Source organism: Hetaerina americana, unplaced genomic scaffold (assembly GCF_022747635.1).
Source record: "Hetaerina americana unplaced genomic scaffold, ioHetAmer1.1.p SCAF_21, whole genome shotgun sequence".
In the NCBI taxonomy this organism is placed as follows: domain Eukaryota; kingdom Metazoa; phylum Arthropoda; class Insecta; order Odonata; family Calopterygidae; genus Hetaerina; species Hetaerina americana.
The window spans coordinates 3,931,631-3,943,642 of NW_027286775.1; the positions used below are offsets into that span (position 1 = coordinate 3,931,631).

Consider the following 12,012-nt stretch of genomic DNA (forward strand, 5'->3'; position numbering starts at 1 on the left):
TAAGGAAGGAATAGGTTCGAAGAGAATACAGATTGGAATAATCTATTGTGGTGGTAAACTAATTAGGCAAAACAACGTGGCGAAAGACGCAGAGCAAAGATTTGGACACTTAACAAGGGAAGGGTGAATCTGATGCTATAAACAAGTAGGGGAAACCAATGCAAGGAAGCAAGGAGGTAAAACCCGTGCAAGCATTCAACAACAGATTAGGAAAATAATTATTAGAACCGGGACAGATTCAGGAGGGATGGAAAGAAAGGCCATGGAGATGGATTACATTCCCCCGGAGCTATATAACCATTTAAAAAAGTCGTTGATAGGATTGTTATGAACTGATTCAAATCATTAAAAATGAAATGAATCTGACCGGAAGATATCGTCTGATTAGTGTTAATTTCAATCCCATAAAATGGAAGGAGCCATGTGTGAGGACTATTGGATAAAAAAGTAGGATTTTACTCGGAGATAAAGTAATACTCTGAATCATAAATGAGGTGATAAAGGGGAAGGCAAGTTACTATAAAGGAAATTAAACGCTTGGATTCAGGAAAGAGAGTGGCACGCGTGATGCCATAGAATTAATTTTATGAAGAGAAAAGAAAAAAACCCCATCAGGATGTTTTTGTTTGTGGATTTAGAGGAAGAGTTCGAAAGAATGAACTGGTTCAAAGATAAGTAAGTATGAGTTATGCAGATAATGGGATTCGCTGCGAAGGATAGGCGACCTATAGGTAACATGTGCATGTCTCAGACCGCTCAGGTGCGAGTGGCGGATAGAGAGCCGGGATGCGCAGTGCCAGGAAGAGGTGTAAGGCAGGAGTGCCCATGATCACCCATGCTTTGCAACTTATCTACGGAGAAAATTATCAAGGAGGCCTTGAAAGATTTACCGGTATGAGTGAAAGGGAGTGCATTATTAGTAAAATCAGGACTTAAGTGAATGATTAAGCATCATTTCGCCAGGCAGTCAAGGGATTGCGCGCATTGCTGAGTGGATTGGAAAGACAATGATTTAGGTATGGAGTGAGAAGTTTGGTAAGGAGACTTACACAAATGCAAGGTAAATTATGGCGTTCAATGAGTAATGATGTTAAGGTGAGACACTTCGATGCTTGATGTGGTTTCGTGTGGCACGGAAAACGGTCGTGATATGATAGGTGACGATTGGGGCTTACGAGAAGTGAGCGTAGAGAAGGCTGAAAAATTGGAACGGACGGACCAAACAAACAACGAAGCATTACAAGTGATGGGAAGGAGGGGGTTATGGGAGAAATCCAAAGGAGGTAGGAAAGATGGATGCTGAGAATTTTAACGGTAGATTAGATGTTGGAGGTTTATTTCTTTACCAAATGGTGGATTATGTTCATTTTGGAGAGGCGAGAAATCTATCGTTGCGCCGTGAAATGGCCTGGATCTAATACATATCCCTGAGCGTTGTTATGTCAATAATTATCATTCATATCATGTTTTCAAAAACATAAGCTCTTGTTTCCATACACTCCTGAACAACATTTCAATCGACATTCGTCGAGCGATTGCATTGGATTGAAATGATTTATTAACACTAAAAAAACTTGAAAAACGTTTTTAAATAAATGACGCGACGATATCGAGAACAAATGTATAATAGGAATGAGTGCTTGAAGAAATTAATTCAATATCCCTGGAAATACGTTCCTAATCTCCTTCTCAGGAAAAAAATAACCTAGAGTTATCCTCTAAATATTAAAAATAAAATTTTGTTTACCTAGTAACATGTAAAGATTTTGGCTCTTTCCTTACGTATTACATTGTTTCTATAAGCTTCATATTTTAATTTTATATTTAAAAAAGTGTGTTTTGTGTCAGCGCATTGATTTTTCGCATAGAATGGTTCAAGATTTTATTTCAATTTCTATGGAGGTCGATTATAATTCGACTTTTGGTTGCTCTTCTTTCTTTGACTCTGGTAATCTAGTTTTTAGAACTAAAAGTAGAGCTTTGTGGTTGCTATTGCTCTTAAATATATTTACCTTTATATTAATACTATACCTATCAGTCGGTAATGTGTATGAGGTACTGTTAGCTAACTTTGGTTATTAAACTAGCAAGTTTGGCGAGAATTTAACAAATATATTTTTGGAAGGCTTTGGCTTAACATTGCAAACTTTTGCCGATTTCTGTGGGAAAAATTTGCATGCTATTCAATGATACATAGTTTCCGAGTGGAAAGAAACGATAACTTTTTCGTAACCCAACAGTTTTGTCAAAATATCCAGTGAAACTCACTTTGCATCAATCTTGAAAAATAGAATCAAGATGCCTGACTAATACATAAATGCTGCCAAAGAAAAAATTAACCGAGCGAAACAACCTCGTTTTGGTGCCGCAAGAGAAACTACCCTGCGATGTAATTATCAACACATGTTGATCATTGAAAACGCTTAATTGAATCGTCCATTAAAATTCTCAAAAGAATTTTCAAAGTCAAGGTAGGCTTTGGAGTGATTTATATGATAATGTGTATATCTAATGTATACCAAGCAGTCCTTGTCCTGACTAGGGGCGCACGCAGGCAGAAGCGTACCCTTTTCCAACATAGCTCCGAATATTAACATATTATATTACAATAGCTAGGAAGTATTATTTTTAAAGATGAACGACATATTAAGCAACCTAGAGAGAAATATTTAGTTCAAACGGAATATTAACATGGTTACATCCGAACTGTAAAGATACATTTTTAACAAAGTATTCTTTTCTTATCCTTGTTAGGTTTAATCCCATGTCCCTAACATGCTTACAGCCCCTGTCTATCGTCCATAATTTCACTCGTAATTCTATCAAGGGAGGAATTATTTTGTTCGAATCTTGCATTAAACTTTGGTCACCATGGTCCTTGCGCCGAGAACTAAACAAAGGTTATTGAAAACCATTACTCAATCACGTTTACACAACTTCTCACTCTAGCCAATAGTGGCTAGAGTGGGAATTCAGTGGCATAAATCAACCGGGTAAGTAACCAGGTTTCTATGAACACAGTTATACACACGTCCTGAAAAAACGTAATAATCATCCTCACAAAGTATATTTTGAAATAACGCCTTCATTAGGTTTTCATACCTAATTTTTTTTCTTTGGGTTTCTCACTTGATTTCACCCAATGCATCTATCTTTTATTTCCTCCGTCTTGGCAACATTCTCCATTCTACTCCTTTGGCACCCGAATAGCCAAAATTTCTCTGAAAAACCACTCTCCTTCCTCTTTGTCACTCCTTCCTTTGTTTCTCTTTCAGTGCATTCTAATATTTCATCCTCCTCTAAACCCTGATCTCAAAGGTTGCCATTTGCGGGAATACGAATGTTTATATCTATTCCTTCAGCAGTCTACGTATCTATATAAATCTATCTATGCTATATTTTGAAAATTGTCTGTTCTGCCTGTGCCATTGTGGAGCCGAATAATTTCTCCTCCATCGGATTCAAAGTCTTGAAGATTAGGATCTTTGCAATCGTTTTTAGGTTTCGTCTTGCTCTGAGTCTTCCGCATAACTAAGAGTTCTTGCTCCAGATCTAGTAGTAAATGTTCGCTCGTATGCAGAAGGTTTTCGCGAATCTAGCAGTTCTTCTCTGCATCTTTGTCATTTCAGAGTTCAGTGTCTTTGGAGATGGACCTCGTCGGATGTGTTTGACGATTTCTCTGTAAATAGCGCATACAACGCCGAGACATAGCACGAAAAACAGCGCATCTCCTTTATTTTCTCATCGTCACATTTCTTAAACATACGTTTTTACGAATTCCAGCTTCTTTGAACCCTCTCAGGAAATAATAGTATATCGCGGCGTGCACAGATCATCTAAACGCTCTCGAATGTTAAGATCTCTTCCAGTTAAATCTGCTCGTGATTTTTAATTCTGAAAAGGGCAAGATTGAGTTTTATTAGGCATTTAATCCATGTGCACCACTTACAAGTTTGTTCCAATCGATTTTCAGCGGTGTGCCAGCTGTGTCGTTTGCTATTTCCCAGTAGATAACAATGAAGCGGGCCGGTAGATAGGCGATATACGCGCACGGATGAATACTAGAATAAAAGAAGACGTCTTTGAAGCTTGGTACCGGAGTGTAATGCTGAAGAGTAAAATGAAACGACAAAGAAAGAAATTAAGAAGAGAACAGAACTATAAAAGATATAGAGCACCTTAAATAAAGATATAATAATCAGGTGAATTGAATACAATCTGAGGTGCCAAAGATTATTTTCCGGCTCCATCTCTAATTGAACTGGAACCTATTCAATACTTAACTGCACATTCTACAAGCTCTTAATTAATTCATTAGCTCCGCTGGGAAATTAAAAATTAAATTTTCGAGGAAAGAACTTCAATGAACTTTTTCGATTTCAAATAAAAACAACGCTATTTAAAACTCCTCAGAATGTTCTAACCCTCACTTCAAAATCCTATGACAATGAATCGCATCGACATTTCATTAAGCTGCTCAAAAGATGAGTGATGTAAAAAGCGAACTTCAGGACGAAAGCGGACTTCAGGACGAAAGCGAACTTCAGGACGAAAGCGGACTTCAGGACGAAAGCGAACTTCAGGACGAAAGCGGACTTCAGGACGAAAGCGGACTTCAGGACGAAAGCGGGCTTCAGGACGAAAGCGGACTTCAGGACGAAAGCGGACTTCAGGACGAAAGCGGACTTCAGGACGAAAGCGGACTTCAGGACACGTGCGTTGTGTAAAAGGTGATTAAAAGCGCCCATCTAATCCCCAAACGAAAAGCCCGAGTATTTTAGATTTTTCTGATTCGAAGTTTAAAGTAAAATAGATTAATGGCCATCTAATTGCATTTGAATCCAATATGACTCACGCGATCACTTATAGTTTTAAAAGTAGAGCCGAAGTTGCACTTGGCATATTACCAAGTCCGTTACTTCCACAACGTCCGAGAAAATATATTTATAATGAAACTTCCAGAAATAAAATAAAGGCTTATAAGGCTGGGCTAACATTGGAAAATCAGTTCGAACTTGGCTTGGCACTTGTTAATTAACATCACCCACGAATCAATACACGCGACAGACTTCCGACAGCCATTCATTGAACGGCACCTAGCAGCACAGCTGCCGCAGCGAAGAGGAAGGAGCATTCGGCGCTCATGAGTGGTGCAAGGCCGCTGCCCCCTCCAACACCCTCCCCTTCCCCCCCTCCGCCCCCGGGGTTAGCTGCAGCGCCGCCGGCGGGAGCGGAGCCCACCCCGCGTCACTCACTCCCGCCCTCCTGCTCTCTATGCGTCACGAGAGGGAGAACTCACAAAAGGCTCGCCTTCCATCGGAATACGGAACAGACAAGGGGTAAAATCCAATTCTCCGATAATCCGGAGAAAAGCGTTCCAGGACTTCATTTGCCGTTATCATTCAGAGCTCCCTGAAAGTTAAAAGCGCGGATACTCACCCCAAAAAAACATTCAATGCGGTAGCGGACGTGAAAACATCTTATTTCATGAAGTTAGCAATCTGGGAGTAAGTTATTGTGCTATCGTGCACTTCGCCGTGAATCTCGTCTCGGAATAAACTCGAGAATGGCATTGAATCAGTTCATCGACGCGGGCGACCGAGCTCTTTCCTTCGAAATGAGGTTCGCATCAACATTACGGGTGGGAAATTCTTAATTCTACATTCCAATCGGAATCGCTTTTAAAAGGAAAAAGGAGAACGCATTTTCATGAAAGCATCCCGGCATCTTTTCCCATGCTATGTTGAAACATAATGACAATTTTAGCGATCGAAGTATCTCTTTTCATTAAGAGCGTCCCAATTTCTAACGCTCTGGAAAATAGAACTCACAAAAGCGAGCCACAGATGTTCCAATGCAACGTAACACAATTTAACCGGATGCGAAGGACGGAATCCGCAGCGCATGCATCGTGAAAGGAAGAGATTCTCGCGGGGGGGGCAACGACGAGTCGCACTCCGCGATCCATCCGACCAGCGCCGCCGACTCTCCCGTCCGCCCTCCCCTCTCTCCTTTGATCCATTTCCAATACACCTCATTGGATATCCCATATCTGTTTCATACTCGACGTAAGCTCCTCAGTCAAAAAGATCTGGAGTGGGCGTTTGAGAGTCAGAAAAGTGAATGATTCTGTTTTCCACACCAAGAGATCGGGAGCAATGATGAATGAGGGGGATTTAATCGAATACCAAGCGCTGTTGTATCACAATAATAATAACCACAGAATCGCGCCTAAGATAGAGAATACTTTGAACTCACTGAGCAAATCTGTTATCCGATGCAAAACCCCAAACAACCAAAGCAGATACACCTATATAAATGTGTATGATATATACAAATACACGAGAACATTACTTGGACTCATTTTTGTAATTCTCGATGCACGATACATCTCAGCTGTCAGCCCGAAGGTCGGCTTCATCTACATAATATCCCACAAGACACCGCAAGGGCTTGTGGCAGGGGGTGTTAGTCCATGGATCCACATTCACAATCAGGAAATAAATATCAGTTCGATCATGCACTCGAACAATCGACCAATGAACAAAGTTAATCACACGAATGTAGGTACTTTCATGCAAGAATATTCAATGAGAGGATTTATTGGAAGCATGCGGGAAAATAGTTTTAAAAATGGGTATATTTAAAATTCATTCGTGGCATCGAAAAAATATATACACAACTAATACTAATTATCGCCTTCGCCTCTGTAGTAATATCTGTTTTAATCTTTAATGGTACGAAGGAAATACGACATTTGAAATCTATCCTTCTTACTCTCCATCTCCCTGATTAGACACATGTCATCTGATCTACCGTAGTAAGTCGGCATTTGTAATATGTCCTTAACATTCTCAGTTAAGTTACCTGCCTCAAATGCAAGCAGTTGATTTAACCTGTATTTAAGCCTACAGTCAACTAGTGGTTCACATCCTAATTCTCCCAATAGTGTCGTGACACTGCTACTTTGCTCATACCAATTTTTTACAAACCTAGCTGCTCTACGTTGCACTCAATGTAGTCCCAAAATTAACCCACCTTCATGAGGATCCCATACAACCCGCAGCATACTCTGTTTGGGGTCTAAATAATGTGAAAGGACAGAGCTCCTTGACCCTTTCAAAACATTGCCAGAATATCCTTTTTATGAATGCTATTTTTTTTACTTTTTATCCCACAAAATTCATGAATTTGGTTTCCTCAGGACATATTCTTCGTTATCCTGGCACTCAAGTATTATAACGATTCTTCGTTTGTTACGTTTGTTCCCAGTGGGGCGTAAGTGTTTTCAGGTAAAATACCCTTTCTCAAAAATACATCGAAACACATTGCTTCAAATATAACTGGGGCTCCAATGTGCCGCAACACTTTTGGATCGTATTAAGATCACTAGACAATGTGATTCATTGTAATAATACCCCAATAATGTGATATATCTTCACCGAACGGTTCGGATTTTCTTCTATGATTGAATTTTCTTTACAGTTTGTCTGAAATCGCCAACATTATGCAGCCTTATAATTTCATTCCTAAAATGTACGCAATTAAGGAGCGCTTTCCTGTAAGTGTACAAGGTCTATCTCTAAAATAAGTGTAATAAATCCGGTGGAAATCATTGTACAAACCGCTAAAATTCTTCATAAGAGCACCCTTGTGTATCGACATACAGCAATGCCAGTGCCTCCGTCAGTTGTGGTATGCTTCCCATCAGGCATCAGCAGGACCCTCGTTCAGGCAGCTACCTCGTCATTGTCCTCTTTGACATAATCCACTTGTCCAAAATGGTACTCGAAGATGATATACTTGGGTCGTACTCAAAGGCCCATGTCTCGTCACTAGTAACCGCCGATTTTAAAAAACTTCGGGTAATTTTCACTGTGGTCCAAGAGGTCCAAGGTGAGATTGCCACTCAAGAAGTCTATTGACAGCATCTTTGGGACCATCTTGGCTAAATATTCTGTAAGAATGCAATGCACTGTGGTTTCCTGAATATTGCACTCATCTGCAAGCATCCTAACACTTGGGGGGTCAATCTGAATCAAGCATGTCTCACCTTTTGCACATTTCCATCATTACGCTGTGTTGTTGATGGATGTGTCCAGGGCATTCCTCATCCTTCACCTCCTCTCTACCCTCCCTGGACATTATGAGCAAGCAGTAAACCATTCCTTGGGCCATTTTTGTACCTCCCAAACCGATTTCCCGAGCTTAATACAAAATTTTATCGCGTATGGCATCGTTAATTCGATACGCGACCCTCGAACAGGGGTCCGGTTTTGTAGCGATCAGCACACTGTAACTGCCCACAGACAATTGACGCCGGTCGCGTTGCTTTCCCAAGATCTCCCACCACCTAAAATGTCACCAATTCCGCCCCACTCCAGCCGTCCACGGAGGCGGAAAAATCATTCTACACATTTTTTGAACAAACCTTTGCATCAGGATAATCATATGCATTCAAAATATACTCTTACTCGTTCTCCGTATATCCCAGCCATCGCGGGGACACTATTCATCATAACTTTAATAAAAACGGTTTTCAAGAGAGTGTAAAAAAACCATAAATACAGTAATGAACCCGAAGGTCCGTTCGGTAGGTGATGTTAGAGTTCACCCAGTAGTTAGCCAGACGGCGTGTGAAATTCACACATCATGGTAGGAGGGCCAGTAACTTTCCCTGTGCCGGTTTTGTTTACCCAGGAAGATCTGGTACCCGAAAAATCACGTAGCTTCGGTGGAGCTGCAGGTGCCCAGAGCGCCTTGCCTTTGAAATCAAACCCGGGCCCCTCCGGTCATCAGTCCAACGCTCTACCCCCTAGACTACCGCGACCCACAAAAGACTCTATCTTTATAATAGATACATTCCCCAAATTCTGAGTTTTGGGAAGAATGCCTCCCGTTCGCCTATCGATTGAATTTGCAGTGGGGTTGAGGGCAGTGAGGCCCATGTGTGACGAACATGAGAGGGTCTGCAAAAAGCTCATGCTCTCTCTGGGGCAAATCGTTGTTCTTAGCACGCCTTATTGGGGAGGGGAGAGTGTCTTCCTTCAGAGAGACCTCCAATCGAACAAGAAAAATCCCGGGCTCTTTGTCTGATCCTTTACGAGTCATAAGAATGCTGACTGACGTCGCGGTGCGATAAGACGAAGCTCCGCGTCCCCTGGTGGTGCATCTTAACCGCCTCACGAAGGTGACACCGAGAGGCGGTGACGGCTGGGGCGGAGGGGCAGAGGAAGGGGGCAAGGGAGGGCAGGACCTGGGTCGAGGGAGAGAGAGACCCAAGTTGAGAAAGGAGGGCTAGTGACCGTCAGCGAAGGTGGCTGGAGACATTTCTCGATTTCTACTCGCCAGGGGCTCCAGTCGCCCGGTTGGAGGTGTCATAATTGGTGAAGCCTCCCCCATTAGAGGGGCCCTTGCTAACCAGGGCGTTGTCCCAGGAGGATGATGAGTGGCCAGATGGATTTTCGGCCGAATTAGATGGGAAACCCGAGAGGTGTCCTTCATTTAAAGGCGGGAAGGCAGAGGGCTCTGCCAGTGCCACCCAAGCCGGGGCAGATACGATCTTGGGGGCGTGGTGCTTTTCAAGGAGAGGGGTGGGGGGGTGTAGTGGATGAAGCCGTAGTCAGCTGGGTTGCCTTCTTCCTCTTGGATTGCCGTGGACCCTTGAGAGTTCCCTCCGAGGGGAGGAGGCGAGGGCCTCGAGAGGTGGTTGGGTAACCTCGCTCGGAAAAGTTTATAAGATAATAAAGCATTGATCTTTCGGATCGGTAACTACGTAACCTGCCGTTTCGCCACCCACCCACTCCTCTCCCGTGGCCAACGCTAAACAATATTGAAATTGGTTCCCTTTTCAGGTTCATTAAAAAGCTTGTTGAAGGTTCTTGGAAAAAGAAAACAATATTGTGTGTTACAAAGAATAAGAATATGATGAAAGTGGTGTGGTGTGAAGTTTTTAAAATGAAGTTTTTATGGACGTCAGATCTTACAGTGAATCAAAATTGATCAATAAATTATTGAGTTTTTTTTGAGGCGGACGTACATTTTGAAGAGCCACCGAGGAGCGTTATGTGGCCCCCTCGGTGATCACTGACAAACTAGGTGCTGACATCTGCAAAGAACTTACCTACTGATGATTTTAATTTAAGGAGGAAAAAGGACATGTACAGATTATGCACTACTCTCTAGTGGTTTATTCAGCTCATTAGATTTGTTCAAGGAACGTCCACTATAATTAAGAATAAGAAAATGACAGTTTTAAAAATTCTGGAATAAATAAATAATTGCAAAATAATACGCAAAATATACCATATATGGAATTGAGATAATTAAATCAATACAGGTCAAATGAATTCTTTTTAAACTTATTTCAAACCTTTCCTGAAACATGAACATCATCTAATTGGTGGAATCAGTCTTAAGGTAACCGGGCAGTGATAAAAAGAGAGGCAGTAATAAAAAGAGGGACACACACTTGCATTTTTACTCCATAATTGGCAATTATAACGCATTTGGAACTCGTTGGAGATCCCTTTAAAGGGTTCAAATAAGGTAAACCCACTAAAATTGTCAAAAATGCCAGAGAAAGCAAAGTGTGCATCACGCTGGAGGAATTCGGTTGAAAGCCTCATCATTGACGAAAAGAGTATTTGAGGTTTATAGTATTCGACTGATTCAGTTAAACCAGGCTCATTTCAAGACACCGATGCAAGGATTTTATAGCTTCCCCAAATCAAATCGATAAATATCACCACCGTGAAAAAATAAGAGAACTAAGCGCCATCACTACCGCGTTTAGGAACTCATTTTTGCCTCACATTTTGCCTCACACTCGGACACAAGCACCACAAAGTTTGTTTCGAACTCTAACACACACTGTATATAATGATCACAGAATAAATGAACTTAGTATTTTTCATTCATTGTCATGAATTTTCACAAAGTAGAGCTTCAAACCATAGAACTATCGAATGATATTAAAAGACACCATACGAAGTCTGTTAAAAAATTTCCCAATCTTTTATTACAAAAAAATACTGCACTAACAAATTAATGGTCAGGGTTCCCTTCAAGGTAGTCCCCTCCTTGGTGTACGCACTCATCCCTACGGTGTTTCCACTTTGTTATGCAGTCCTTCTTTTGGAATGATCATTAGCTTCTCCGTCGTTTTTTTCTCTATAGATAGATTGATAGAGGTCTTTATTTGGGCGGAATTGGGCGAAAAATCTCTATCTCTCGATTGAAGGCAAATCTCTGTCTCTCGATTGAAGGCAAATCTCTTCCTTTTGAGCGGTTTTAGTTTGGTGAACTGGAAAAAGACACCTGGGGAGTGAGAAGGATGAGTGGGGAAGCACAGAGGTCTTGTCTTTGGCTCAAAACTCACACGAGAGTTCTGAGAGACGAATGAGCCGTCGTGGTGAAAGAAACCACTCGCCATCCCTCCTCTTAAGTTCGGGCCATTTTCACCTGATTTTCTCTCTTAGGCGTCCCTTGGTGGTGGTGACTGTCTGGCATTCAGATAAGTATTCGTGATGCACAACTCAAGATGTGCATCGAAACAAACAGTCAACATCACCGTGATATTCGAGCGAATTTGTCGAGCCTTTTGGGGGCGGGGGGATGTTTCCCCAATCCATTATGAAGATCACTTTTGCTTCGATGTCATATTCATAAAGCCATGACTCATGAACTGCTATGACCCTAAACAAGAATGTTTTATCCTCTCCAGCTCGATTAAGGCAGTTCTTGACAGACGAACGCGTTGTCCCAAAAAACTATTTTTTTTTAAATTTTTGGACCCATTTGACCAATGATTTCCTGGGTCCACTTTTATTTTACTTCAGTTAGTTGGGGATTCCTTTGAATCTTAGTTTCCCTTTTTACAAACAATAACCAGATATAAGGAACAACATAAGTTATTCTAAAATTTTAACATCCACAAGTGCTTATATATGTTAGGGGTTAATCTAATGATAAACAATTCAAGAATAAAAAAATCACTCAATTGACAAATGG

At 41.4% G+C, this 12,012-nt stretch overlaps 1 protein-coding gene across 1 annotated transcript in view; it reads right to left on the bottom strand.

The window, feature by feature from the left end:
• The window catches only part of LOC139688617 (acetylcholine receptor subunit alpha-like), a 500,693-nt gene that overhangs the window by 141,912 nt on the left and 346,769 nt on the right, over positions 1-12,012 (bottom strand). The gene's annotated exons all lie outside the window — the stretch shown is intronic.